Here is a 27,040-nt window from a genome sequence, read left to right on the forward strand (position 1 = left end):
TTCTGACTGTGAACTGGAGTTTCAACAATTCTCAGAGGGTGTAAGAGAAATCTGTTTTCCAGCTCTTGTTTTTGCTCTCCAGGCTGAAAGGGGTATTCAAGCTTTATGCTCATTTGGCACCAGGTTTCCCTGTCTTGATTTTATGTGCTTGAGGCTTGTCCTTCATGCTGCCCATTCACATTTTATCCATTCAGACTAATCACGTTAGCTCAGTTACAATTCCCCTGGTCAGCTCAGGGCCGGTTTTGGCTCCTTCCTCAGCCCCCGTTAAGCTGTCTTTTGATCAAACACCCGGGAGCTCGTGGAGTCATACAGGAGTGTGTAATCCATGACTTCTGCAAAGAGGGAATTGCTGTTGCCTGCTTTCTTTCTGACTCATCCCTGCTGTTGTCAGATCTTCTCATGGGGGATTATTTTTACATTTGTTTTGGGTCCTCTTTGGAGTGGACTAGTAGATGCCAGTCCTTTTCTCATATCCTACTCCCCAAGCAGCCTGAAATACTTGGGATTCCCCCACGGGCCAGGCCTCCTCTTCTCGTTGTTCATACTACTCTATTCACCAGGCTCGTAACTGGTGATCCTTTTTAGCTGAGTTATTGTCACCTCTGGGAAGGCATCCTGAGGTCCCTCCCCTTACCTCTCAGTGGGGTTTAACGCATCCCTAGATGTCCCCACCTCACCTTTAGCAAAGCATTTATTCATTAATCTTTCACTCATTTATCTATTTAATCACATATTTATGGAGTACTTACCCATGCCAGACTGTAGATATAATAAAGGAAGCTCAGCTCTATCTCCCATAAATTTCACAGCTCATTTGTTCATTCTGTAAATATTTGCTGAGCACTCACTTTATGTTAGGCACTGTCCTAGCCTCTAGAATGCAGCAGTGAATACAACCATTCTGTCTTCATTGACAGGTAAAAGAGGTTAATCAAATAAGCATAATGAGGGATATGTGATGATATCTCATATGCAGATTAATGCTTTGATGACAAGTAAAACTTCTATGAGATCACATTCCAAGCAAATTAAGAAGTCAGGGAAATTTTATCTGAGAAGACGGTGGTTGAGCTGCTGTCAGAGGAGACTAGAGTTAATTAGAAAAAGTACTTGGGCAAAGGAGGAATACCATGTTCAAAGACCCTGTGGTGAGAAGGAACCAGTACATATCTGCATAACTGAAAGGGGTTTGGAGTGGCCTGACCAAGGCAGAGAAACAAGAGAAAGCAGCGTGGGAGGCTGGGAAAAGCAGACTCAACAGGCACACACTGGCTGGTAAGGAAATTTATTTTCATTTTAAGATCACTGAAAAGACATTAAAGAGCTGTCGTGTTGTAATAAAGAAAATGAACTCCAAGAATTATGAGAAGAAGCTGCTGTATTCATCTGTTCTCATACTGCTAATAAAGACATACCCAAAACTGGGTAATTTATAAAGGAAAGAGGTTTAATTGACTCACAGTTCTGCATGGCTGGGGAGACTTCAGAAAACTTAGAATCATAGTGGAAGGGGAAGCAAACACATCCTTCTTCACATGGTGGCACCAAGAAGTGCCAAGCAAAAGGGGGAAAATCCCCTTATGAAATCATCAAATATTGTGAGAACTCACTCACTGTTACAAGAACAGTATAAGGGTAACTGCCCTCATGATTAAATTATCTACTACCAGGTTCCTCTCGTGACACATGGGGATTATGGGAACTACAATTCAAGATGAGATTTGGGTGGAGGCACGGCCAAACCATATCAGCTGGCAACCTAGTCATAGCAGAAATATAGGAGAGAAATGACTAGAGCTGATTTGGGGTATGGCAATAGAGAAGAAATATTAACAAGCAAAATTGAGCAAAATTTGGATTAAAATTTAGAGCACTTGGTTTTGGATTACATATAGGAGAAGCATAAGTAGGCATATCATGAGGATTATTCCAAAGTTCCTGGTTTATACAATTAGGAGATAGTGCTTCTGCCATAAAGACAGGAAACGTGTACTAGAACCAGGTTTAAAAGAATTTAAAGTGCCATGCTGGATGTGTTGAATTTGAGATATACTTGAGATACTGAAATTTGAATAGGAAGATGAGTTTATAGATCTGGAGACTAGAGAAAAGATCTTGGCTGAATATACACATGCAAGAGTCAGTGGTTTCTATATAGGATTTTAAGTGTCAGTAGTGGGTCAGTTTCACAGTGTGGAGACTGTTAGAATGATCTACCTCTACCCTACATCCTCTACTAACCTCTGAGATGATTGAAATCAGAAATCAAATCTTATTCATCTTTGAATATTCAGCTTCTAGTACAATGTATTCATACATGGAATAATAAATAATAAATTATATAAATAACAATTCATAGCTAGGTCCTACATCAAGTACTTCCCAAATGCCTTGGTCCTCAAAGCAACCCCACGTGTAAAATAACATAACTTCATCATTTTTTTTTCTGATGAGGAAATAAACTAAAAAAGGTAAATAACTTGCCCAAAGTTAATATTTACAGAACGGCCAAACTGTAATTCAAAATAAGGTACATCTAATGGCAGACTCCGTGCTATAACTTCTACACGCGTTTGTCTCTGTTCTAATGAAAAGGAGTCAGCAAAGCAAAGAAAAATCCAGGGACAAGTCTTCCATGGACTGAGGTACCTTTGTTAACACCCAGCAAAGAAAGTCTGAGCCTTGTTCATAACTGAATCAGGCCAGAGATGGTCATATTGGTTACAGTCTATTAAATATAAAGTCCATTTGTTCTCAATGAAGTCATCAGCAAGTACTGATTTCATGCTTAAGAGTTTCAGTTAAAATCAACTATTTTATGGATGTTTAAAAACAGCAAGTTTTATGGACTTTTCCTTTAAAGTTCACCTGCCACTGAAAAACTTTAATCCAGTATTGGCTTTAAAGCAAGCTTAATGCAAAAGAAATAGACAAAGAAAATGCAGATGGAAAACACCATCACCTTTTTCCTTGTTCTGATCATGGTTTTGTTTCACATCTCATTTGATTTTGTCTCTCTTTCATTACTTCTACCAATACTGTCTTTTATTTAGTCATCTGTAGGGTACATTCCCTGACAAATTAAAAAATCAGATGGAATATGAGAAACAGCCTTTAAATCTGGTTCTGGATTTCAAGAAAACTCACTTCTTACCAACTGAGTGTCCTCAATACATTTTATTAAATTTTTTCTCCTTTGTTCCTCCATCTGGTATGGAAAAATAAATAATAACTGAGCCTGCAGAGGACTGGATACAATATATGTAAATCAGCCAAGACAGCATTTGACCTATAGGGGTAACTCACTAACTCATAGCTGTTTTTACAATGCTTTTCAAGGATGAGGCTTTTTGAAAATTGCTATGGTGGAGTATATTATTTTTCTCCCCCAAAACCTTCACAGCTAAAGATGTTTCAGGCAGATGTTATTAATTGCTTTTGTAATAAGAATCTGGATAAAAACAAACACAAAAAACTGAGAATTACTTGTAAGTAAACAGTGGATTGAACACGCACATATCTATTTTTGTTGCCTCCCATCCCTCCACTAAAATTACACTTAAAATGGATTTTTAAAGCCATAAGCCTACAAAAATGAAGCAAATGGAAGAGGAGATAATTCTACATTTTAGTAGCTGGAAAGCAAATGGATGAGAAATAACCGACTTAGCAGATTCAAAAAAGCCACATCCTAAACCTGCAATGGAAAAAGCCAAAAACTAACTTGATTGTGCACTGAGAGTCCTCAGAAGGCTCACTGATTTACAGCGCCAAGTGTTTGCCCTCTCCATGCCTCCGGGAAAATGCCCCGCTCTGCCCTCTCCCCCATGCCGTGGAAGGCTGGAGGGTTTTACTCTTTGAAGGTGACAAAAGGAAAACTCTTCGGTTGACGGATGCACACCCTCACGTAAAACAAGAGCGCAATGTGGATGTGCACCTCCTGAACACAGGAGACCCGGCCCTTCTGTGCTCCTTCAGCTGCACTTCTCCGCACAGAAGTCTACGTCTCTTCAAAAAACCTGAGGAGTCTAAAAAACAAAACATAGAGATATCGATTTCAGGGGGTCTTCAAACAACGCCTTCGCAAGACTACACAGTGAAGAGCTCAGCTGACACACCCTGCCCAAGAACCCCACATATATACTCAGGGTTTTAATAGCGTGACTTCAAAAACATGCAGATGACCAAGAATTTGTGAAGAAATTCTCTAACCTGAAAGACATGAAAATACCTCGCTAATACAACTTAGAGGAAATAGAGATTGTGCTGAGAGAAAAAATAAAAATAAACTATATTATATTTTCCAGAAAATAAGGGGAGTTATTGTATTTGTGCACTAAAAACACAGTATTAAGAAAGGAACATTCAGAGAAGAAAGATAGAGTCCTTACACAATAAAAATTATGACTACAGAAATGAAAACTTTGACAGAAGGGTTGGAAGATAAAGTTGAACAGAAAAGTAGGAAAAATAAAGACTTAGGAGGTGAGCAATAGGAAGGAAGAGAAAATCAGGACCAAATCCAAGAGGTACAATGCTAGGAAAACAAGAGTTCCAGAAATCAAGAATAAAGAATATGGAGTGGAAGAAAACCTGAATGCAATTATTCACAATAATTCCTCAGAACTGCAAGACATGAGTTTGCAGCCTGAAATGGCCCATCAATACACAATTCAAGGGATGAAACCAGATCTGCACAACAGGAAATTGTGTGATAGGTTTATGGTTCTTTTTTTTTTTTTTTTTTTTTTGAGATGGAGTCTTGCTCTGTTGCCCAGACTGGAGTGCAATGGCACGATCTCGGCTCACTGCAAGCTCCACCTCCTGGGTTCACATCACTTTCCTGCCTCAGCCTCCTGAGTAGCTGGGACTATAGGCACCCAACCACACCCCTGGATTTTTTTTTTTTTTTTTTTTTTGTATTTTTTAGTAGAGATGGGGTTTCACCGTGTTAGCCAGGATGGTCTCGATCTCCTGACCCCGTGATCCACCCGCCTCGGCCTCCCAAAGTGTGGTTTATGTTTCTTTCCCCCTCCTCACTCTTGTGTTAGTTCCCTGTGGGCAGGGAAACCTCACTGATCTTTTGACGTGGACTCGGCCGTATGACTTGCACTGGGCGATGGGACGTAACTGGGTTTGCTATACCCCACATCTGGCAGGAGGCTATACGTGTGCCCATGGTGTTTGGATGAACCTTAAACACTCTTGCCTTGTGCCCTGAGAAGTTTACCCTGCAGGTAGCAAATGTTCCTTCAGCCTGGGCTCCACGCTGAGAAATGCGATGCCTGAACTTGACCCATAAATGCACAGAGAGCCAAAAGAGCTGACCCGCAGAGCCAGGAGTGAGAAAAGCCACTGACGTCCAGGGTCGTTTGTTATGCAGCATTATTGCAACAATTATGGTCTATAAATCCACCAAGAAGCACCAATATAAATTTCAGCAAACTAGGGACAAAGAGAAGATCATAAAAATGTTCATAGAAAAAAAGCAGTTTATACACAAATAATTAAAAAGTCAGAATAACTTCAGATTTCTTTAAAGGAACCCAGATACTAACCAAAAGACAATTAATGCCTTCAAATTTCTTTTCTTTTTATTTATATGTATTTATTTATTTTTTTATTTATTTTGATATGGAGTCTCGCTCTGTCACCCAGGCTGGAGTGCAGCGGTGCCATCTTGGCTCACTGCGACCTCTGCCTCCCAGGTTCAAGCAATCCTCCTGCCTCACCCTCTAGAGTAACTGGGATTACAGGCCTGCGGCACCGCGCCTGGCTAAGTTTTGTATTTTTAGTGGAGACAGGGTTTCACCATGTTGGCCAGGCTGGTCTCAAACTCCTGACATCAAGTGATCCACCCGTCTCAGCCTCCCAGAGTGCTGGGAAATTACAGGCATGAGTCACTGTGCCCTGTCAAATGCCTTCAAATTTCTGAAGAAAAAAATATTTCCAACCTAAATTTTATACAAAGGACGTTTCTGACACACTAGGTCCCAAAACGTTTACCTCTCATACTCACTTTCTTGGGAAGTTGCTGAGGAAAGCAAAAATGAAATAAAACAAAAAGGATAACAAGAAATAGAGAAAAGAGGAATCCAGTATGAGAGAAGATAAATGAATCTCTAGGATAATGGTCGAGGGAGATCCCAAGCTACTAACTGTTCTCAGGCCTAGGAGCAAACTGCCCAGGCAGGAGCTGTGGCAAACAGGACACCAACACGCTGAGCAGGCTGTGCCCCTGCCTTCTACCTGGTGCCATCCCATTAACCTGACGATGCAACTGAAAAAATGCCCCAGCAATATAAACCAGCCAGCAAAAGAAAGAAGACGTAAGACTCTGAAAGCAGGGATGTGACTCAGGAGAAGGGGACTTCCTCGGATGACTGGGGGTAAGTCCCATGAGAAGGCTGCATGGATGACCCAGAGAGAAACCAGTCCTGGACGACAGGCACTGGTGATCCCCCACGTGCCCCAGGAAGGAAAGTATGAACTGATCCTTTACTGATGCAATGAACCTTATAGAAAACCAGAACAAGGAAGATCTGGAAAGTCTGAACAAGGGGCACAAAATTCTAAAGAAATGATAAAACAAGACAATTGCTAACTTCAGGAGAAACCTTTTAAAAAATGTAATTACAATACCCTACAAGGCACAGCTATGTATAATATTTGCACAGCATAATAATAACGCTGACCTTCATTAAACTAACATTTTTAGAATTACTATTTAGGAAGAATGGTGAAAGAAGTTGAGGGAAAGGTAGTATAAGAGAATTAAATTCTCATCTCTCACGATAGGAATTAGTTAGATAATATTTAAAATTAACGAATCAAAAGATAGTAGGCATATAAATATTTTTTCCAAGACCAAGAAAAAGCCAAAAAAGGTGAAAATGGTTGCCTCTGATAAGGGAGACAAGATGAAATGAGAGGCAGTGAAATAAGGAAGTGCTATATTTAATCATAGAACTTTTAGTAATATTCAATAAAATGTTATTTTTAATCATAAAACTAAAAAAACATTTTAAAGATCAAGAATTTTAAAGTACATATGACATAGTGGAATGAATCAGTATTCAGTCTGGAAATCTTTATCAAGTTGTGGATGCTGGAGGGTTTGTTTCCATTTGTCCACTGTCTTACAGTTAAGTAAATGGTGGAACTGGTAGGAGAGCCCGCTTGCCACGCTCCTCAGCACAGGTGGGTACCCCCATTTCACAGAACATAGGCTTGCTTGGAGTGAACAGCCAGGGCAGCGCCCCCACTTGCACTGGTCCATTCAGTATTGGCTTTGGAACAGTTAAACCAAGGACACAAGGTCGAGGTTTTCACCTATGGATTGAGCTCTTCGGCTTCATGGGGCCTCAGAAATTCCCACTAATCCCCAGCAGCTGCCTTGCAAATGTCTCTTGAGTTCTTTATTAATTCTCTCATGAAACAAGCAGTTATTCAGCACCTGCTACTCTTAAGGCACTTTACTGCATATTGGGAATTTCAAAAGAAGAAACGATTTGGATGCGAAGAAAAGGGCATTATTTGTGACGATTTTCTGTGAGACTAGGGCAACAAGATCTTGAAATTGATATCGTATATTCAATTAACAAAATGATTTTTCATCTACTATTTCATCTGATTTTCATCAAAAAGACTGTTTAGTATATGTCTGCTATGCTCCTTTGATACACCAGAGAGCTAAATCTCATGAAAATTAAGTAGCTTTGTGAAGTTCATAGAGCTCACATAGAACGGATCTGAAGCTTCAAATTTGTGTTTTCTCAGGCCAAGCCCAGGAGTTTTAAAATGACATCATACTGCCTTTGAAATTGACTCACTCACTTTCCTCATTCAACAGATCTGAAAACAGAACGGATGTAGCTTGACCACACAATTAACACAGAAATCGAAGTCTGTCTGATGAATGCCCACACCACCAGCTCCCTTGATCCCTATCAGCTCTGCTCACTGGTATCTTCAATGATCTCCCAAGATTGACTGTAAGTACCTTGGCAGGGCACTGTGGCCACCTCTGGCAATCCTTCCCTAAGTTAAGATCATGACAAAAGTATTGGTTTTCTAGCTTCCCCATTCTTCCCAGAAGAATTTAGCATGGCTGAATAGGCATATATGTGACCCAAACTGGTAAATTGCTGTTGTGATTAGATGCATGTTGGTAGTACGGATGGCTGGGCTTGCTCATTATAATACTCTTTTAAAGCTTGATGTTTAGATTCATTAAATAGGGCAGCTTTCCAATAAAAATGCTTTTACACTGTTGGTGGGAATGTAAATTAGCTCAAACCATTGTTGAAGACAGTGTGGTGATTCCGCAAAGAACTAGAACCAGAAATACCATTTGACCCAGCAATCCCATTACTGGATATATACCCAAAAGATTATAAATCATTCTATTATAAAGATACAAGCATGCGTATGTTCACTGCTGCACTATTCACGATAGCAAAGACATGGAATCAGCAAAAATGCCCATCAATGATAGCACTTTTAGTATCTATCATTCTAAGTGCATTTATTTTACCACATCACTTATCAAGGTACATCTATATATTTATTTGTGTTTATTTACTGAATGTCTTTCTTTTATGCTAACTAGAAAACTATACAAGGCAAGAATTGTGCCTATTTAATTATCTATTTTATGTAAATAGATTTTAAAAATGCGGTACATATACCCCATGGCAAACTATGCAGCCATAAAAAGGAACGCGATCATGTCCTTTGCAGGGACATGAATAGAGCTGGAAGCCATTATTCTCCGCGAACTAACGCAGGAGCAGCAAAATAAACACTGTATGTTCTCACTTACAAGTGGTAACCGAACAACGAGAACACATTAACGCAGGGAGGGGAGCAACACACATTGGGACCTGTCAAGGGGCTGGGGAGAGGAAGATGGCTAATGCACACAGGGCTTAATACCTAGGTGATGGGTTGACAGGTGCAGCAAACCACCATGACACACGTTTACCTATGTAACAAACCGTCACCTTCTGCACATGTATCCTGGAACTTAAAATTAAATTAAAATGTTTGAAACAATCGAGCAGTTCTCTGAGCCAGGAACCTATAAGACTTACTGAATCGAAAGATGAATCCAACTCTTTCTTTGTCTTTATCATCCAGGAGCTCATGATCTAGAATGAAGGACAAAGAGGTGATTTCAACACAGCGTGCTGGGTTATATTCTAACAAAAAGAGTCTTGTGTGTATATAAAAATTGACAGCAAAAAGAAATAGAGTAAAAAAAGAAAGAGTGCTCATTTTATCCAGTTATTACTTGTATAGTTGAACTCTGTTTAACTAGAGACTTTTACATTCATTTTTAGTATCTATCATTCTAAGTGCATTTATTTTAGCACATGGCACTTATCAAAGTATATCTATATATTTATTTGTGTTCATTTACTGAATGTCTTTCTTTTATGCTAACTAGAAAGCTGTACAAGGCAAGGATTGTGCCTATTTAATTATCTATTTTGTGTAACCTGAAGGCTTACTCAGTGCCTGGTATGCAACTGATGCTCAATAAATATGTGTTAAGTGAAGAGATGATTAAGGGCAACTGTGTGTGTTTATTCTTCCTTGTGGAAAAGCACCTTTCCAAGCCCAAAAATTTTGACTCTAATTATTAGGATTATGAATTAAATATTTCAATTGCAGTGTGTTACTTTGTTAGATGACAATCACAATGTGGTGAATAAGGCTAACTTAGCAATCCTCAAAGTTTAATTTTCATTTAATTAAAAGTACCATTTATTCTCTGAATGCTAGATATCACTGTATGCATGGTTAGTCCGTGTCAACTGATGCTGTATCTGAGTGTAAAATGCTAAAGTCCTTCTGGGCTGATGCTGAATTTCAAAATGTGGTAAAACCAATAACATGGCATCTCTAAGAAGGTTGCCTTACTGGGTGAATCACTCAAGGTCAGGAGTTCGAGATCAGCCTGACCAATATGGTGAAACCCCATCTCTACTAAAAATGCAAAAATTAGCCAGATGCGGTAGCACATGCCTGTAGCCCCAGCTACTCAGGAGGCTGAGGCACGAGAATCACTTGAACATGGGAGAGGAGGTTGCAGTAAATCAATATCATGCCACTGTACTCTAGCCTGGGAGATAGAGTGAGACTGGTTTGTTTTTTGTTTGTTTGTTTTTTTAAAAAAAGTTTGGCTTTCTTACCTCCCCATACACAGATACACAGGCTGGCCTAATCATTTGTTTAATTCTCATGACTGTTTCAAAGGCACACTTTGCTTTTCCACATCACAAGGGAGCAGCTGTCTAGTAATCCCGAAGCCCCCTTGCCTTCCACCCACCGAACTCCAGCACTCAGTAAGAAGATTATATCGACCTGGTCTCTGCTAAGTCCCAATTTCCACAGAACAACGAAAGAGTGAAAAGATGCCTTGGGCGGCTCTAGCGGATCTGATCAGGTTCCACCTGGATATCTCACAGCAACATCTAAGCTGCTGGGGTGGTGGACAGTTCTCCTTCAGAGAGAAGGTGGCTCTGGCAGTTCCTCTGGGCCCTGTCCCTGGAATGCTACCCCGCCGGCCACATCTTCATATCTAGATTGAACTGACGGCAATGTAGTGACCGTGGTGAGTGATGAGCTGTGATGAACAGCACGACCCTGACCCCCAGAATTCCAGCACAGGGAAATCCACTACCTCCCCAGCATGAACTGTTGATCCATTCAGAGCATTGGCTTGGCTCTAGTGGGGTCTGAAACAGACATATTATTGAAGATATATTATGGAAAAATCAGAAGAGAAAGATGCTGAATGAGAAAAGGGCTTTTAAGGGGATGGGAACAGGAGCCTAAATCTGATTCTGAGAGATCATCTATTTAACCTAAACCTTAGATGTGTCAGCTCCCCTAAATCAACAAATACTTACAGATGCCAACCTTGAAGCAGGTAACTGCTGGAAGGAGGGGACACAGACTCCAGTAGGATGCAGTGCTGGCTTCTTGGGAGTGCCAGTCCAGCAGAGGACACAGGACCACAAATAACCACAAAACCAAGGGACCTGTGCAGAGTGGAGGAAGCAGCTGTGCAAGGACACAGAGGAGCAAACAGCCAACCAGAGTTTGCATCAGGGAGGGATGGTCAGAGAAAGCCCTGAGAAAACTCTGGTCACTTCTGTTTTTAAATTTTATTTTAAGTTCAGGATGTACGTGTGCTTGTTCTCACTGTTAAGTAAGAGCTGAGAAGTGGACATACGTGGACATAAAGATGGTCATTTCTTAGGCATATGGAAAGAGTCGCTAAGCGCTCACCCTTTTGTGCCTGGACAGAGAGTGCGCAGAGACTACGAAGAGGACCGAGGGACAGCTGTTACTGTCATAATGAAGGCATTAGCAGTCAAGTGCTGCATGGAAAGGGAAGGGGAACCTCCAAAGCTCTGAAAAACACAAAACGTCACAGATACTGACTCTAGGAAAAGAGTCATAGGAATGCAGTGAATGTCTCCTGCTCCCCCAGACACGAGTTCCCAGGGCTCTCACCCCAGGCGGTAAGTTTTTATTTCTACATGACTGAAATAAAAGTACTAGGCTTGGCCAAAGCTTGGAAGAGTCTGCATCCACTCTCCATGTTCCAGGACAGCCTGTGGACGAGGCTGCCCCAGAGCCACTCTGTCCACGGCTCGGCTACCTGAAGCTGCACAACCCACAACACCAAGGGACCTGTGCATAGTGGAGGAACCAGCTGTGCAAGGACACAGAGGAGCAAATAGCCCACCTGAGTTTGCATCAGGGAGGGCTGGTCAGAGAAACTGGAGTCACTCAGCTCCTGTGACACCACAGCCACCAAGATCAAACACACACAAGTTCCACCACGTTGCACCTTCGCCTGTCCTCTGGTCAGTATCCCAAATCCATTTTCCAAAGGAGGAGACTAAGACTCAAAGTCATTAAGTACAAGTTGCAATGCCCCACACATATTTAGTGGTATAATCAGAATTTAAACACAGTATTGCATGGTTCCAAATCTCATGTTTTTTAATGATTTTTTTTTTCCACTAAGACCATGCACCTTACAACTGCTTGCATATCAGTCTTTGGGATATCACTGGTCCTAAAGAATATTAAAAAGCATTGTTCCTCATTTTGTCATTGGATTTTTGTCCTTTTATATTATTAATTTTTAAAACTCTAGGTAAACAATGATGAAAATAGGATTTTAAAAATGCTCGCTCTCAGCTGTTTTACTAGACAGTACTACAATTATTTATAAGTCTGGACCCAAAAGGCAAATCACAGAGGCGATTTTGGACACTGTAAAAGTAAGTACCTGAAGTCAGTGAAAATTGAATATTTCAAGTCAATGAAACAGACCTTGAGATAAAGGAGAACATTTCAATGGGAAAATCAGATTTCACCACATTTGGGCATCTACAGTCTGAAGATTAGGTAGACACCCTGTGGTTGTGAGATGTTTGGCTGATATGTCTTTCTTTGCACAGAGTCTACTTTCTTTGCAATTTATTTTTACTCTGAAAAAGAGAGCAACTATGAACTGGAAACTCGTAGTCATTATGACCCCTAGTCGACCGAAAGAGAAAACATTTTACTTACACCAGTTCACTTCATAGATATACTACAAAAATTACTAGCTCCATTAATGTTAATTTTTTAAAAAGTTACACAAGACTTGAAAAACTCCAAATCCCTTCTTGACAGAATAATACACGATATATTCCATGAGACTGAGCATTCCACTTAAGGACCATGAAATAGCATTTGGCAAGTTGCTACTCTCTGTGGACAAGATGATGTTTTAACACATTACGAAAGGGCGTTCATCTCCTCCATGGAGGTGCCTGGCCACCTCCCCAGGCACTGCTGCCAGGGAACCAGCCAGGGCCTGAGGATGGGGTCACAAAGTCACCTGCAAATATGTTCCACTGGGTTCACGCAGTTGCTGTTGTTGCTCTTGCTGTTTTATATTTGAATTAGTGAACAACAGTTGAAACCAGGCTCCTCCTGAAACACAAAAAGATATGACGATACTGACGCGCATCCCCCCACGGCCATCATTGCTGCTCCTGCAGGAGGCACCCGCGCTCGGGCTGTCCTCCACCTCTGATCTCCTCCACTGCACTTCCACTTATCTTATTTGCCACCCTGGTTAGTCAGCAGTCAGGGTCTGCTGACTCAGAGGCTGCACTGTTGGGTTTTGTACAAGTCCCGGATGCAGAATTGGTCCCTAGGCATGTGAAACATGCCTTCACATTCTTTGCTGGGGCGACAGATCTTGGGATAGGTAGAGGGGCAGGATGTACTGAATGAACAGGTGCAAGGCAAAAGTTCATGTTTAGATCACACAAATATTTCCTGAGTGCCCACCGTGTGACCAGCACTGTGCTAAATGTGTCCCAGCAAAGAATTACTTATCCTCTGCTTGAACACCTCCATGAACAAGGAACTCACTACCTGGTCAAACATTTTTTCCCATGTATAGGCATTTAATACTGTAAAAAATGAAAACACACACACACACACACACACACACACCACTCCTGAGTGTGTACTATAAGACAGTGCTGAGTGTAAACATCTTATCTAATTGGAATATTTACAGTTGCCACATGAAGTACATTCTTTTTCTTTTTCATCTTATGGGGGAAAAATGGGGAAGCTTAGAGGGATTAAGCGATTTGGCCAAGAATGCAGCAAGTTAGTGCTCGAATGAGCCCTCTATCCTTGTCTGATTCCAAAGCCTATATACATGCTGTTGGCTGGAAACTCATGACCCTGTAATTACCACAGATTTACTAGGTGGCCAGTGTGTTAATTCCTTACAGACCAATTGACATTAGAATGATAACGGTTGAGAATGGTTTATAGGGTTACTCACAGAGGTACTGACATTTAAAAGGGGGCTCCCGGATTCACTGGGCTTTAAATACAAAGAAATGTACCCTTAATAGTAGGGGGTTAAGTATTGGGGAAATGCTTGGCAACCGGAGCCCTGCAGCAGCAGGTTGAATACACCCCATAGAATGCCCTCTCCTGACCATCAGCTGTGCACACGTCCGGGGACAGAGGATTCGCCTCTCCAGGACAGGTTTCCTTTCCTGTCCGGTGATTGCAGAAGCCTAGTAACAACTGTTTTATGAGATAATGTACATAATATGCCTATATTTCAGGTAACTACTAAATATTAAGTGAGATTTGTCTATGCACTTGTATCATATATCTATTCTACTAGTGATTATCCCCAGATTTATAACATATGTGCTTAATCTTTATTTTTCTCAAAAGGTATCCAATTAATCAAAATCCTCATTCTACTAAAAAAAGAAAAAAAGTAGAAAGCTTTATTGCTATCTCCTAGCTTCCATGTTGTTACAGAGTCCAACAATTTTATTTTTTCTCATTATTAGTATTCACAAAATGAGTTTTTAAAGCTGAAACGCATTTACCTATTTCCAATGTACTTTTACTGCTTCCATTTTTGCCACTGCTTTGTGTTCCCCGATATGGTTTGCCTGCTTCCCCACCCAAATCTCATCTTGAATTGTAGCTCCCATTATTCCCTCATGTTGTAAATGGGACCTGGTGGGAGACAGTTGAATCATGGGGTGGTTTCTCCCAAACTGTTCTCATGGTAGTGAATAAGGCTCACAAGATCTGCTGGTTTTATAAAAGGAAACTCCTTTCCCTTGGCTTTCATTTTCTCTCTTGCCTGCAGCCAGTGTAAGACGTACCTTTCACCTTCCATCATGTTTGTGAGACCTCCCCAGCCATATGGAATTGTGCATCCATTAAACCTGTTTTTCTTTATAAGTTACCCAGTCTTGGGTATGTCTTTATCAGCAGTGTGAAAACAGACTGATACATTCCCCCTCCTTCCTTCTGCACTCATATTTCTTCTTGCTGAAGAATATCTTTTAATAGTCACTTCTCCAACTTTTGTGAAAGCCATGTTAGACTGTGCATGCTTTAAACAAAAGTGCTTTCACCCCACTCTCAGCTGAGAGTTTGGCTAACTACAGGATTCCAGCTTGGCTTTTATTTTTTTATCAGTACCTTGAAAGTACTATGTAATTGTTTTGCTCTCATCTTTTGTTGCTGATGAAAATTCTACTATTATCTTTAAGGGTAATCCATTTTATCTCTCTTTTCTTAATTAACCTTAATTAATTAATCTTTCCCTTAATTATGATTTTGTAAATATTTTACCATGGTAGATTGATTGATTTATTACACTTGGCATTAATGGTACAGTTTTTTTTTTTTGTCCAAGGGATGCTCCTTCAATTGAGAAAGTTCTTAGCCTTTATCTTTACTAACATTATTCTTTTAACAATCCCCGTTCTTTCCTTCGATTAGGTATATGCAAGACCTCATTCCATCCAGCGTGTATCTAAATGTGCCTTTCTATTTTCCATTTCTTTACCTTCCTGGTTTTGGTTATAATAACCCTGCTTTTGGTTATTTCCTTAGATTTTTCTTCCAAGTCATTAAGTCTTTCTTCATTTGTGTTTAATTTATAATTTATCCCTTTCTATGAATATTTCAATTTTAAGTTTATTTCAATAACTGTTTAAATTGCTGAAATTTCTATTTATTTCTCAAATATACACGTTTATGGTATTATCTTCTCCTATTTACGAATTATCTTGTGTCTTTTATTCTCCTTTTTAAATATACTTTTAAAATAGTTTAGATCATTAAAAAATTTTGATTACTATTATTTGTAGTTTATCTGGTAAAAATGCTATCTTTGATTATTCTGAAGAGATTCTTTGTGCTTTGTGTCTGTGAGTCCAGCTTCAAGGAGAATTATCTTCCACTGGAGTCTGCATATCCTCAAAGTTATAGAGACATCCACGTGCAGCAATTTAGTCTTTGCTTCTGCCAGACTTATATGGGATTTACTGATTCCAGACCTGTTTGCATGTTGGTTTCCTAGCTGGTTTTTACCTTAGTTAGTGGCAAAAATTCAAGGTCTATGTACCTGTACGGAATATGTTTCATGTTTTAATATAGTTCATGTGACTTTATATTTCATGTGACTGTTTCTTTCCATTCTTTCCTTGAAAGGCTAAGGGTCTGAGAAGAGATTTGAACTAGGGAACTAGATTTTCATATCCCATTTCACTTATCATGGTAGCATATTCCTGAAAGCTTTATGCAGACAGTATAGTACTAGCTCTCCACTATGACCAAAGGTTTTGGCTTCAACTCTCTATCTGTATGTGTGCATTAATACCCTATTAGGGCCATGTCTCTCTTGGTAGCCCCATTGTAGTGAATTACAGATGGCCATAAATTCTTTATGAATTATATTAATAAGAGATGGAGTTTAGTTTCCCTTTTCTTGAATCCAAGCTGGCTTTGTGACCTGATTTGACCAACAGAATGTTGAAAATGACAGTGGCCCAGTTCCAGACCAACCCTTTTTTTTTTTTTTTTTTTTTTTTTGATATGGAGCCTTGCTCTGTCAAGTGGTGTGGTGCAGTGGTGCGATCTCGGCTCACTGCCACCTCTGACTCCCTGGTTCAAGCGATTCTCCTGCCTCAGTCTCCCGAGTAGCTGGGATTACAGGCACGTGCCACCATGCCCAGCTAATTTTTGTCTTTTTTTTGGTAGAGATGGGGTTTCACCATGTTGGCCAGGATAGTCTTGATCTCCTGACCTTGTGATCTGCCTGCCTCGGCCTCCCAAAGTGCTGGGATTACAGGTGTGATCTGCTGCACCTGGCCTAGGCCTACTCCTTAAGAGTGTTTGTGCTTTCACTTGTTCTGTCTTGAATTAGCTGGCCCGTCTTAATGATGCTCTAGCTAGACTGCATAACCCCAGTGGCAGAAGACCATGGAGAGAGTAGGCTTGCATGATGAATGACCATCTGCCTGCTCCAGTCCCTGCTCATCCCTCAGATGAATGCAGCCTCTGAGTGGATTCAGATATACTGGGTAGAGCAGAGACCCACCGCCACCCCCAGCTCAGCCCAGTAAACTCACAGAATTGTGACAAATAATAAATGATTTTTACTTTAAGTAGCTAAGTTTCAGGGTGGTTTGTTACACAGTAATACATAACTGTGAACCCCAAGGAAAGCCCACTCCTCACGTAGGGTTTGAATTCTCACAGCTTTCTCTTCTTGCCTTAATGTTTGTTAAGGTGTTTTACAGTATATTATTTATCTTATGTTTCTGTGTGAGTGGAGCGTGTTCCTATCAGGAGGCCAGTTGGTGTATGGTGTCCACACTTGCTCAATTCCCAATTTGGGGGAAATTCAAACACTCAGTGCACGTAGAAAGTCATGTAAACACCGTGCCTTGGCTTACATGTCCCTCCATGAGGCAATGCCTGCCTGATGCTTGAACCTCACCACTTATATACCTCCCCATTCTCACCTCCAGGCCCCCGCCATGCCAATACACCGTGGTCTTTTGTGCTCTGCAGTCACCAGGCATCCTGCCGCATGACCAAGATGGTCTCTTCCCAGCATATAACATACTCATTCTTTTTCTTCTGTCAGCTTAGTTGCCATTTCTCAAATGAAGTGTTCCCAATGCTTCTTAGTAAATAGGTCCCAGCTTTAACTGTCTTCCTAAAGCACTTACCAGATTCCCTCACATCACCTTGCATTGTTAATTATTTCTGTTTATTTTTTTCTATCTTGCTTACCACACTGCAAACTCCCCAACAGAAAGGATTTTGATTACCGCTCTCTCCTCGGCACCTAGCAGGTGGAGAGTAGGTGCTTCATCGAGGGTTGTTTCATGAACTGCAGCCACATAACAATTCACTGTAATCCAAGGCAGAAGCACAGAAGCAGCGGAGAGCTCATGACACAATTCTTCATGGGAACTCATAAAAAATGAGGAAGCAGGTGGTCTGAAAAGCCTGTTAGAGAAAGCAGACTTAGGTTTGCACTTTGAATTTTGAAAAAATGGATGCAAATAATGGATGGAAGAGAAGAACATTTAAGGCACAAAGAATATGGCAGCCTGTGGGCTCACACCATAGCCAGGACAGGCAGTGAGAGCAGAGGGAAGAAGATGTAAAAATGTCAATATGGGATGGCAGAAGAAGCCAGAAATGTGGATGTGGGCTAGAGAACCAACGGTCTCATCCAAGTGAAGTTTTACTTCTCAACACCTGTTTTGTATGGCTCTCAAATGAGAAATCCATCCCCGTCTAATCCCCAAAGTACAATATGCACATATACTCTTACCTATCATTTTATCATTGGTAGCATCTAACAGAGTGCAGATGTGCTATGTTTGATGGGGGTAAATACCACGGAGAAATACACACACACATGCACACCACAAACTCCATATATCTGCACAGACTCTAGCCCATATCTCACTATCCACATGGTCATTGATTGGGATTTCTACAGAGTAAGCTGTAGAAGAGATGGCAGAGTCTAAACAAATGATTAGGCGCAGAAATAACTGGGACGAGAGCTGTCAGTGGGGAAGCCAAATGTGCTATTTAACCAGGCTCTGCCGTCCAGGAGCTGCCTGATGGGCCCTGTTTCCATCCCATATCCATGCTGCACAGCCAACTTCCTGCCTGCACTTAGGATCTCAACCGAGGCCAACTCTCCTCAGACCCAGGAATTTTTAAAAGCCTTAGAACCTAACGGTCCCTGGTGTCCTGCTGGGGCTGGCAGTCAAAGCTTGCTATCAGACCAAGAGGGCTGACTACAAAGATTTAGGAGCCTAGCCTGACTTCCTAAGAAGAATTTGAATTGTGCTCTTCAATTCCGACAGCCTACCTGCTCAGTACTTGTATGCTGGTCTATCTTTCATATATGGGATTTTAGACGTGTTTCGATTTTAATTAACCTTCCAAAATAGAAGAATCTCTGTCAAAAAATCAATTTTGGGAAAGAAATTCTATGCTACTTTTTCCCCTTGCCCCCAGTAGTCTCCTTTTTAATGTCTGTTTAAAAGAATGCTAGCCATTTATTAAGAACTATTCCAGACATTCAAAAAGTTACAAAACTAAAAGTTATAAAAGCCAGTGTATCCTATGCTCAGATTAGGAAATAATACATTACAGATCCAGTTGAAGGCTATGGTTTAACCATACCTGATTCCATTTCTCTCCCTCACTGCCTGCCACAGGTCACTATTATTCTGAATTTGTTGTTTACATTTTACATGTGTTTTATTGCATTTTGACTACACCTATGCATGTACACACACACACACACACACACACACACACACACATTTTATGGGATGAATTGTGCCCATTTCAAATTTATATGTTGAAGTACATCCTAGTACATCAGAATGTGATTGCATTTGGAGACAATGCATTTAAAGAGGTTATTAAGTTAAAATGAAGCCTTCGGAATGGGCCCTAATCCAATCTGATCGATGTCTTTAGAAGAAAAGAAAATTTAGACACCAGGAAAGACATCAGGGATGCAAGCACAGAGGAGAAAAACCATGAGGACACAGCAAGAAGGTAGCCATCTGCAAGCCCAGGAGAGAGGCCTCAAGAAAAACCAAACCTTGATCTTGAACTTCAGCCTCCAGAACAACGAGAAAATACATCTCTGTTGTTTAAGCCATCCAGTCTGTGGTATTTTGTTTGGACAACCCTAGCAAACTAATACATCCCACAAACCAGATATGGCATTAGGTATGGTATTATTTTCATATTTTTCATAAGTGAAAGTTTAATCAAAAGCAGGATTGTTGCATAGATGCTGCCAAAACAAATAAGTATTAATTAAAAGGGAGCAATAGAAACTTCACAGTGGGGACTCCCAGTAGACAGCATTTTAACCAGGTGCTCAAGGTTAGTAAAAAGGAGTAAGTCATATTGATACCACGTGCCCCCATACGATGCCCTGTGAATGACCCATCATGGCTGCAGTGTCCTTCTCAATACAGCACAGTCTCAAGTTAAGCACAGGAAAATATCAGGCAAAGTCAAATTGAGTAACATAGTATAACATACTATATAATATACTATAAAATATATGAAATATAATATATAGTCATATTTTATATGACTATAAAATAAAAGTGCTCTTCAAAAGTGTTAGTTTAGGCCATGGAAGATGAAGACTAGGGAGAGGCCATCAAAGGTGAGGTGGGATCAGGGATTGGAACTTGGAAGGGCAAATGACACTAGTGGGAAACTGGGGGAATACAAATACAACCTGTGGTTTAGCAAATGCTACTGTACTAAGGTTAATTTCTCACTTTACTAATTGTGCAGTGATTATGTAAGACACTAACATTAGGGGAGGCTGGATGAGGAGCTCCCAGGACTACTTCTGTGCTGTTTCTGCCCCACTTCTATAAGTCTGTCATAATCACAATATAAATGGTCAAACGGGCAAACAAACCCAATAATTTGGCACTTGCCACCTCATCGTTGAGATTTCAGAGGGCTGTGGACAGAGACAGTCCACAGACTTTGCAGTCAGAGGCTTTGCAGTTCTCTTTCTGGCTCCCTTACAGATGCATGTGAGACCTGGGGGCATTTTCAGTTATAACACAGGAACTCCAATATTGGTTCCACAGGGTCATTCTATGAAATAAATAAGTGAGTGTGTTTTGTGCAGGGACTGGATGGCTCTTAAAATGTTCATTTTGTTCCTCACCCATGTCCTATCGAGCAGTCATGCTTCCCTTAAGGACAGGTATGTGTTCCGAGAAATGCATCATTAGGTATTTTAGTCATTGTGAGACCCCCCCAAAGCATTTACACGCACCTAGAGGGTATGGCTTACTGCACACCTGGGCTGTATGGTGTAGCCTCTTATGTCCAGGTTACACACCTCTACAGCGTGTCAGTGTGCTGAATACTCCAGGCAACTGTAACACAATGGTGAGTATTTGTGCATGTAAACATATCTAAAGACAGAAAGGGTACAGTAAACATGTGGTATAACGTTATATGAAATGAACTTACCATGCATGGAGTTTGCAGGATTGGACGCTGCTCTGGATGAGTCACTGAGTGAGAGCTGAGTGAACATGAAGGCCGAGGACATTACCGCACACTCCTGTAGACTTTACAAACACTCTATGCTTAGGATACACTTAATTTATTTTAAATCATTTCTTTCTTCAATAAAAAATTCACTTTAGTATATTGTAACTTTTTCACTTTATAAACTTTTATGTTGTTTTAACTTCATGAGTCCTTTGTAATAACATCTAGCTCAGAACACTACCACATTGTACAGCTGTACAAAAACATTTTCTTTCTTTCCAATCTTATTCGATATACTTTTTTCTATTTAAAACATTTTTATTTTTATTTTTTACTTCTATTTGTGTAAAAAACTAAGACACAAGGTTGTACACAATGGCTCACGCCTGTAATCTCAGCATTTTGGGAGGCAGAGGTGGATGGATCACATGAGGTCAGGAGTTCGAGACCAGCCTGGCCAGCATGGCGAAACCCTGTCTCTACTAAAAATACAAAAATTAGCCAGGCGTGTAGTCCCAGCTATTCGGGAGACGGAGGCAGGAGAATTGGTTGAAACTGGGAAGTGGAGAGGTTGCAGTGAGCTGAGATTGCACCACTGCACTCCAGCCTGAGTCACAGAGCAAGACTCTGTCTCAAAAACAAGAAACAACAAACAAAAAACCAAAAACATAAAAACTAAGACGCAAACACACACACTAGCCTAGGCCTGCACAGGGTCCAGATCATCACTATCACTGTCTTCCAACTCCACATCTTGTCCTGCTAGAGGCCTTTAGGAGCAGTAACACCCAGGGAGCTGTCATCTCCTGTGATAACAATGCCTTCTTTTGGATACTTCCGGAAGGACCTGCTTGGGTCTGTTTTAGAGTTAACTTTTCACATATATGTAAGTAGAAGTGTACATTCTAGAATAACAATAAGAAGCACAGTAGGTTTGTTTACACCAGCATCACCACAAACACATGAATAATGCCAACTCCATTACAATCTTGTGGGACCGCTGTGGTCTGTGTGGTTGGTCCCTTGTTAACCAAAATATCACTGGGTGGCGTGTGGCTGTGTTTACACTCCAAAAAAAAATGAAATAACTAACAGAGCACACTCCACCGTTAAGACAAATGAAGATGACTACATAAAACAGACTTCTCTGGAACCCTGATAAAGCTTTAAGAAGGAAAAATGATGTTACTAACAGAAGCAATAGAGATGAAAGGACAGCCTCCCTGGAGAAGGTGCGGAGCGTCGCGTCTTCCCTGTGCTCCCGGCCAGCACCACTCTTCCGGGGGAGGATTCCTGGGACCTCCTCCCTGCCCTCAGGCTTCACCGGGCTCAGCCTATGTGAGGGGCAGAAAACCAAAGGGCACAGGAGAGAGAAACCGGTGCATCTCCTACCTGCTGCCGGCTGGCACACGCCCTCGTGGGCAGCCCTCCCCGCAGCCATCTCTGGGCTCAGCCTCCCCTTTTCCTCAGTGTTGCTGGACGGGTGCTTTGCCAGGCCTTGATCGCCGGCTCCCTCGGAAATGATTCCTCCGAGCTTCCCCAGTAGCCCCTGAGTGCGCTGTTTCCTGCTGGAGCCTGCACAGCCACAGCCCAAGAGAAGTCTTGCTGAAAAGGTTAATTTACCTCCCGTTAGTACTTTGTTTACAGCAATTTCCCCCAATTTCCGATGACTCTTTCTCCTCCTGGTGAACTTTACAAGTGAGTGGAATTCAAGACTAAAAATAAAAAGGAATCAATTAGAACTGTTTGGCATCAACCTCAAACCTAAGCAATTGTATTACTTCTACATTTGTAGCAGTGAGGAAAGGGGGTGGGGCGACGGCTGTGGAGATCTGGGGTTGGGGGTGAAGAGCCCTGTGCAGCAGGTCGTGCATTGTTTTGTGGCAGCCCTAAGGACTGCATGACTCCCCTGGGTAGGAGGCTTCGCGGTCCCTGCGGCTCCTGTCTTCAGGTAGCAACTTTAAATATAGTTGCGCATCTTGACCGGGCACGGTAGCTCACGCCTGTAATCCCAGCACTTTGGGAGGCCAAGGCGGGTGGATCACGAGGTCAGGAGTTCAAGACCATCCTGGCTAACACGGTGAAACCCCGTCTCTACTAAAAATACAAAATATTAGACAGGCGTGGTGGCGCCGCCTGTAGTCCCAGCTACTCGGGAGGCTGAGGCAGGAGAATGGCGGGAACCCGGGAGGCGGAGCTTGCAGTGAGCCGAGATCGCACCACCGCACTCCCGCCTGGGCGATGGAGCAAGACTCTGTCTCAAAAAGAAAAATAATGCCACCTAAAATGTCATTAAAATATTACACCTTGTTCTAGTGTTGCCATTAAAAAGGCATAGTATACACAGAAGGTTGCATGTCACATACTAAACAATGCAATTAAATGTAGCAACTGCCACATATCTATGAATAAATCGTGGAATTTTCCATGCTAGGAGAACTTAAGTCAACTCTCAGGCACCAGATACCCTTGTCTGAAAAAGTTTCAATAGCAATGAAATCTTCGGACTGGAGAGAGTGTGGACATATTTGTCTCAAAAATGAATATGTTTTTCATTGTAGTTCTTGATCAATTTTGTTTTGGAATTGCTAAGAGGTCATTAATGGGCTATTATTGGCAAATTTTTTGTACCAGTCCCATTTGTGTTTAAAAAAATATACATTTTATGGAATGTTCATTTCTTCATCTTTTATTTTCTTGATTCATATGCATATACAAATACACCTTCAAAGTATATATTCAGTATAGATGTATATATACATATACATGATTCAAAATATTGATTCACTATGGATTTAAAAAGTCAATCTCCTTAATCATGTTAGTTAAATCTTCTGCAAACGTATTATTATCTTCTTTGTTGGTTTCTTAGCTATATTGTATCTCTAGCAGTTTGCTTTCTGTATTTTGAAACTATATTGTTGAAAATATAAAGTTTGTATCTATTTTATATAAACATGCTTCTTTGTTCTTGGTGACACTCCCTGCGCTGGATAGATATTTGTTAGCATTTGAAGCATTCTTTCCCTAGACCCTAGTTTTCTGACATTTTGAAATTTTATTTTAGATATTTATCTTTGACTTTCAGTTGCTGACTTGAATCCTTTCGTATTTATTATGGTTCTGACATATTAGGACTTATTTCTGACAAGTTTGTGTTTTCTGTTATCCATGCTTGTTATTTTCCTTTTTTCAATATTCTATGATCTGATCAAGTTTATTTTTTCATTTTTTTCTTTCTGGAAAAAGAATGTTTGAATGTAATACCCTCTAGCTCTATTTCTTTCTAGCTACTATTGTTAAATGTTTGCCATACATATGTAAGCTGATATTTTTCTAAATCTATGTGTTTATTTTTAAATTTGTTTTCAATACATCTACTTTTATTTCCTAGTTCTCTAATAGTATTTTTTTTTTTTTTGTCTTGTAGTGCCTATTCTGGTTTTATGTCCTCCAATTCCTTTTTCACCGGTATCTCTTTATTTCTCCAGTGATCTTAGATTTACTTTTTTTTTCTTTTTTTTTTTTGACGATGTCTCACTCGGTCGCTAGGCTGGAGTGCAGTTGCGCGATCTCGGCTCATTGCAACCTCCAACTCCCTGGTTCAAGTGATTCTTTTGCCTCAGCCTCCCGAGTAGCTGGAATTACAGGCAGGCGCCACCACAACCAGCTAATTTTTGTATTTTTATTAGAAAGAGGGTTTCACCATGTAGGCCAGGATGGTCTCGATCTCCTGACCCCGTGATCTGCCCGCCTCGGCCTCCCAAAGTGCTGGGATTATAGGCGTGAGCCACCGCGTCTGGCCAGATTTACTTATGGATAAGTATTGTTAAACTTTATCTTTTGTTTGAGTTCTTTCATTTGTTGTTTTTTCTCGTGAATGATGTTGGCTTTCCTCATATTGTTACTATGGGTTTAGTACTTAAGGGGGAAAGCTCCATTTGTGTTCATTCTCATTTTGAGACCATAAGTCTTTATTGGTTAACTAAAAAAAAGCTGTTTAACTGTCAGCAATGTATAATTTTATTAAAAGGAAAGTTGAAAGTGTAAGTTCAAAAGAAATGTAGACAAAATCATCATGTTCATTTTGACTCAAATTGTTGACATCAAGTTGTTAAAACATGATCATGGGTTACAAAAAATTATTATTGATGTAATATACAGCTCCCTGTGTTAAAAAAAATTCTTACGAATCTTATCACTGTAAAAGAGAAGAAAGTTGAGATTCATATGTTGATTGTGATGCTACAGAAGAAAGTGGCAAGAAGTGTTATGAATATGTTAGTTGAATATATGTGTACGTGTATTATAAAGTATTCCTTTATTTGGACAAGCTATTTATTAAATCTATGTTGTCTCTTACAATAAATGGCTTTCTCTAATCAAGAAAGTGTGGTATCATCCCGATTTTACAGAAGCAGATACTGCAGCCCATGAAGTTAGTTAATTTGGTCCAAATCACAAAGGAAGAACCAGAATTTGAAATCAAGATGTTTCATTACAAAGTTCTTTTTCTTTTCTTCATTGAAAAGAGTGGAAGACGATTCGATCTTTGCATAGAAGTTAACGTGCTTCATTTCTTTGCAGAGAGGAAAACATCGTGGCATATGAATTCTATTTTTCACTTCTCTTTCCTGATACTCCTAGTTCAACTTCACTATTCCTCCTAAACCTTCCATACTACTCCACTTTCTGCAATTGTTGCCCTTCTTAAGAAGCAAAACAAACAAAACTGTGTGATTGTTACTTATGTATTTGTTGCGTTTGATGTTCTACCGTCTCACTGGGGCCAAGGTTGAGTTCACTGTTGTTTCTTCAGTGTTTAGCACTGTGCCTGATATATAATACAACTTCAATAAATAGTTATGGGATGAATGAATACCACAACCAACAGAATGCAAAATACACATATGAACAAAAGGAGGTTGAAATGAAACAAACAGAATAATGGGTGCCTTTTTTTTTTTCTAGTTCCCAAAAATTTTTAAGATGAGATTCAATGTGTTGCAGGGGTAGGAGTTAGAGCAGGAAACATACAAACATCACTAGAGTCAGTAGATTTGGGTTCTTATACCAGGTCTTCCACAAACTCTGTGGACTTAACATTTTGTCCTTAAGTAAAACACAAATTTAAGAGGTTGGATTAGATGCCCTTTAAAGACTCTTCTATCACAATAAATAATAGTCAATATTGAATCTGTTTTTATTGCTAAAATTAGAAATCTTTCTTTTACCCAAGCGTAGCTTCTATTATCTGATAGATAGACAACAGCTGCCAGAAAGACATTCAATTACAAATGTTGTGATTATCTATTTGTTTCCTTCATTAACATTAATAACACTGTAAATCAAAGTAAAACCACCATAGGAACAAGCTTGTCAATAGACTGCCAGGAGAAAATACCATCAAAAATATGTTTAAATGTGAACTTAGCACAAGCTTGGTGAATCACTTGACCTTCCAGGACGGAGTCAGGTGTGGAACAGAGTGAATTCACAGTGAAATAATGGTTCTCACACTGAAGGTACCCGCCCTGAAAAAGGAACAAGTTACCTTCCTGATTATTTTTTGACACAATCATGGAAAGGACTTTCTGAGGTCATTCAATCCATTTGCTGGCTTCCAGGTGCTATTTCAGAGGATTATTCCTTTCCTGTTAAAGTATTTGCAAGACTTTCTCCTTTTCTCTAACAAAATCGTTACTTTCCAGAACATAATATGCCTCTTAGGGGCTGACATACTATAGGAAAAATGCTTAAGTACTCAGATTTCAGACTTTTTTTTAAAGACTGGAAAGATTAAAGGGAGAAAATGAAGTCACGTATGAGAATAAAGAATACTCAAGGAAAACTGAGACTGTCCCTATAGAGAAAAATTATCCAAAAGTGTGGACAGGATCCATTGTAGCTGTAGCAGTTTTACAATACTCAGGTTGGAATCTGGAATGTGTGTGTGTGTGTGTGTGTGTGTGTGTGTGTCACTTGCCTGCAAGGTAAAAGTTATTAAACAGGAAAATCCTGCTTAACCAGAAACGTAGCTAATTGGAAACCCCAAATCAACTGTTAGAGAAAGGCTCTCTAGTTT

The sequence above is a fragment of the Colobus angolensis genome, unplaced genomic scaffold (assembly GCF_000951035.1).
Source record: "Colobus angolensis palliatus isolate OR3802 unplaced genomic scaffold, Cang.pa_1.0 Scaffold53, whole genome shotgun sequence".
NCBI lineage: Eukaryota > Metazoa > Chordata > Mammalia > Primates > Cercopithecidae > Colobus > Colobus angolensis.